This window comes from Raphanus sativus, chromosome 6 (assembly GCF_000801105.2).
Source record: "Raphanus sativus cultivar WK10039 chromosome 6, ASM80110v3, whole genome shotgun sequence".
Lineage (NCBI taxonomy): Eukaryota > Viridiplantae > Streptophyta > Magnoliopsida > Brassicales > Brassicaceae > Raphanus > Raphanus sativus.
In genome coordinates, this window is record NC_079516.1 from 39928763 (window position 1) to 39933465 (window position 4703).

General features: G+C 35.1%; 1 long non-coding RNA gene across 2 annotated transcripts; it reads right to left on the reverse strand.

Moving 5' to 3' along the window:
- Positions 1–377: 377 nt before the first annotated feature.
- Positions 378–4100, reverse strand: LOC108811568 (uncharacterized). Of its 2 annotated transcripts, none has more exons than XR_001943336.2 (6): positions 3799–4100; positions 3423–3700; positions 3155–3243; positions 2824–3001; positions 832–2046; positions 378–741 (listed from the first exon to the last, which is right to left on the reverse strand). It is a non-coding gene; the product is annotated as an uncharacterized LOC108811568 (long non-coding RNA). The 2 variants fall into 2 exon arrangements; XR_008935346.1 differs by having other exon boundaries at positions 2824–3032.
- Between the last annotated feature and the right edge of the window lie 603 nt (positions 4101–4703).

A 4703-nucleotide genomic window follows, 5' to 3' on the forward strand; every position in this document is an offset into this window, starting at 1 on the left:
TATGTTTAGATTCAAAAAGATATGTTCGGACTTGTATAAGATAAGAAAAATATCAGTTTATATAATAAGACCCACATATAACTAAAACAACAAATGGAGACACTTCTGAATATTCTTTAGGACCAAATCTTGAATATTTAAGTTCAGACATAAATGAAAGCTGATAAATTATTAGATCAGTCAAGTAGAAAATGGAAGTTGTCTCTCACATGGCGAGACAATTTTTCAAAGAGAAAAATGTGTATATATACAGACCTCAAGCATCTACCTCACATCTCACTATCACCAACTAACTAAACCTTAATTCAACATTTCTCTCGAACAACCGATCTCTTATATATCTTCATTGATCATCTCTCATTCAACCCAAAAATTATTTTTGTAATTTTTAAAATGAAACAACTGTCGACAAAAGTGACAAGCAATGCTCATGGACAAGACTCATCCTACTTCTTGGGATGGGAAGAATACGAGAAGAACCCATACGAAGAAATCAAGAACCCTAATGGGATTATTCAAATGGGTCTTGCTGAAAACCAGGTAAATACATTAAGTTTGGTTTTTCGACCAATAGCAAATATTTAGTCTATCTTTCCTGGTACTTAATATGATCTTCGTTATATGCAGCTATGTTTTGATCTCGTAGAGACATGGTTAGCCAAGAATCCAGACGCAGCCGGACTCAAGAAGGATGGCCAATCCATTTTCAAAGAGCTTGCTCTCTTCCAAGACTATCATGGCCTGCCCGAATTCAAGAAAGTAAGCAATTAAATACTTTCTCCTTCATATACACAATATAGTTCAAGACGCAAGTAAACTAATGGTGTCTACCTGTCCATCTAGGCTTTGGCAGAGTTTATGGAAGAAATAAGAGTGAATAGAGTAACAATTGATCCACGCAAGATTGTTCTAGCTGCTGGTTCAACATCTGCCAACGAAACTCTCATGTTTTGTCTCGCAGAACCTGGAGATGCTTTCCTTTTACCCACTCCTTACTATCCAGGGTAATTTCTACACCCTAATTTTTTAATGGTTGATATGTTATTCGCTTGTCTCCCAAGAAAACGGAGGTGACGTTTGATTCTCTTATGCGTACAGATTCGATAGGGATTTGAAATGGAGAACTGGTGCAGAGATCGTACCGATTCATTGTTCCAGCTCCAACGGATTCCAAATAACAGAGTCAGCTCTTCAACAAGCTTATCAACAAGCTCAGAAGCTTGATCTTAAGGTCAAAGGGATTCTTGTTACCAACCCATCTAACCCACTTGGCACAATGTTGACCAGAAGAGAACTTAACCTTCTCGTTGACTTCATTACTTCCAAAAACATTCATCTCATAAGCGACGAGATCTATGCAGGTACCGTTTTTGGGTTTGAACCATTCGTTAGTGTCATGGATGTCTTAAAAGACAAGAAACTCGAGAACACCGAAGTTTCCAAACGAGTTCATGTCGTTTACAGTCTTTCCAAAGATCTCGGTTTACCCGGTTTTCGCGTTGGAGCGATATACTCCAACGAAGAAATGATTGTTTCGGCCGCGACGAAAATGTCGAGTTTCGGTCTTGTGTCTTCCCAAACACAATACCTTCTCTCTGCAATGCTTTCCGACAAGAAGTTCACAGGTAAGTACCTCAACGAAAACCAGAAACGTCTCAAGATTCGTCAAAAGCAACTCGTGTCCGGTCTTGAAGCCGCAGGAGTTACTTGTCTTAAAAGCAATGCTGGTTTGTTTTGTTGGGTCGATATGAGGCATCTCTTGGACACAAACACATTCGAAGCAGAGCTTGAGCTATGGAAGAACATTGTATAGAAGTGATATTTCACCCGGTTCATCGTGCCACTGTACTGAACCGGGTTGGTTTAGGGTTTGTTTCGCCAATATGAGTGAAGAGACACTCGATTTGGCTCAAAGGCTCAAAGAATACGTAGAGTCAACAGATAGTAACAGATTGATTTCAAAAAGCAGCCACGAAAGGATCAAGAGTTTGAGGAAGAGGACTGTCTCTAACTGGGTTTTTCGGGTTTCATGGACCGACCGTGTACCTGATGAACGTTGAAATTAATTCTTCGTCCCAAGTTTGAGACGCAACAAATCTTCATACTTATAATCCGTTTTTCATATTTTGGACAATGTACCAACATTTTCCAAAATGTTTATATTACTCTCTTTGTGTTTTCATATAACTACTAGATTTTGATCCGCCATTTTAGAGGGCGGGACAATCGTTTTCACTTTAAATTTATGTTTTTATTCGATTTTTTCATAAGTATGTTTAGGTATGAGTATCCGGGTTGAGATCGATTGTCGTTAATAATTTTGGTTTAGTCCGACATATATATATCAAATAATATGTGGTATAGAATTGATTATTTTTTATTCGTTTTAAGGGTACGATAGAATTATGAGTTATATTCGGTTATATAAAGTATTGATTTTTAATATTTGATATATTGGTGAGAATAATATGTGTTATGTGGCTTGAATTATATTTGATTTATGTTTTAGAGTTTATGATTTGGCTAACTATGGTATAGGGTTTAGTATTTTTTTATTATATGAAAATTATATAACCTATTTTATGAAATATGATAATTTTAGGAGATGATATGTTATATATATCATAGACTAAGATTCCATGTATATTAATGAGTTTTCAGAAACACCTTATATTATATAGTTGATTATTATGATAATATGTATTAATGAGTATTCACCTAACCATTTATATAATGTAGCCATTGATTATTCTGGTTTGGTGATATATCGGCCAATGTATTCAATGTAACTCTTATTACCTATTAATATTAGCAGTTTATTACCTTTTGGGAAGCTTCTAGCTACTGCTTCATCAAGGTGGAATGTCTAGTTGTAGCAGCTAGTACTAAGACCCTTTCTTCATCCTTTGTGCGCTCTCCGGCTTTATCATGAATTCGTCTTCATCTTTAGCATAGCTTCATGTTTTCCAGGATTCTCGCACCTCCCCAACATTCTATCAACCTAAATAATTTTGTTTTGAATCAAAAGATACCTAGAAGGCATAAGAAACTGTAGGGAGATCGTGATACAAATTAACATAAAGTTACAGGGAAGCAGGTATTCAAAAAAACGGAAAGCAAGGAAGAGCTCTGTTTTTAAAGTCTTGCAACATACCTCATCCACACAAAAAAAAAGACGATTAGAGCTATATTACTTGCTAAAAAGAAAACAGCTTTCACGTGCTTCGCTCCCTCACCAAACCACTGCAAGAAAAATCTTTGTGTCAAATCCAATCTTACAGGAAATATTACAGAGCCACGTCACTGTTTTAAGAAGTATTTTCGAGGAAGCTACTTAGCAATCTGCACTATCTTCATGTGTAAGAAAATAAGAAAACAATAACACAAAACAGTCTTGATATATGAAACTGGAAGTTACATACTTGCTTATGTCCTCATGGACGATCAAGAGAGTGAGATTGGATTGTTTCCTTCTGGTGGATTACATACTTGCTCGTGATTGTTTCCTTCTGGTGGATTCAGTTGCAGATCATGCTCCAAAAGAGCTTTCATTAGGTGCTCTGTCTCCACAATCTTCATCTCCAGATTCATGGCCGTCGTAGTCAAACCTGTTGCTCAGCCTCGTTCGTATAAGTCCACGATCATTCTCTCAGATTCGTCACTATCTGAACAACTGAATCTCTCGACCACTCGAGCTTTTCTAAATACAATTTCAATGTTTGAATACTTAAAATCCTCCAAGATTAACCACAAAAATTCACTCTAATTACTGAATCCCACAAGAAGACGGGAGAGTACCTTCTTGCGCACTCATCCACCGATCGTGTCATTGCTACCTTGATTGCTTCAACTCCTCTATCCAACAGTCGTCGTCATATCCAGTCCGCCTTCAACCTCGAGAAAAGCAACACCACATGGAACATGTCAAGGATGAATCAGGAGAAAGATCAGGAGAAGATTTATAATAATGTTATTTGGATACTCAGATTCCTATGTTAGATGCCGAAAGATATGTGATATAGGGATTTAGTTAGAACAAACTTTTTGAAATTAGAATCGTAGAAAAGGAAGAAAATATTTTTTTTTTGAAACACAAGGAAGAAAAAAACATTTAATGAAAAGTATAACCTAAAAATAAGTCAGTGGCAAAAAATAGTAAATACTATTGAAAATCAAGTATACCTCAAAAAAGGCCTTGTGTTTTAATAGTATAGATGTTTTATTTAAATATTCATATCTGTACTGTTGCAAATTTTTTGTTTGGGTGTAGGTGTTACTAGTTAAGTGCACTGTCCAAATTTTGATTTGCAATAGCTATTTATATTATTCCCTTGTAATATGTCAGTGAAAGCTGAGTGTGTTCCATACAAATGTAAGAGATAATTTTATCCTTGAGTATGTACATCTCATAAAGCTTGATATCTTTTGCAGACTTGCAGTAACAAATATCAGCCATGAATACACTCACACTAATTCAGTGACGGATCCATAATTATTTTTTACCAGTGTCATAATTTAATTATTATTTTAATAAAAATATTATTAAATATTTATTAATATAAAAATAATATTAATAATATTATTATTTAACCAAACATTTATAATCTAAAAGTTTCGATAATGTTCAGTTTAGATTTAGAAGCTCACAAAATAAATAGCACAATTATACTATAAGTTAGTAGTTGTTAATAATTAATGAAATT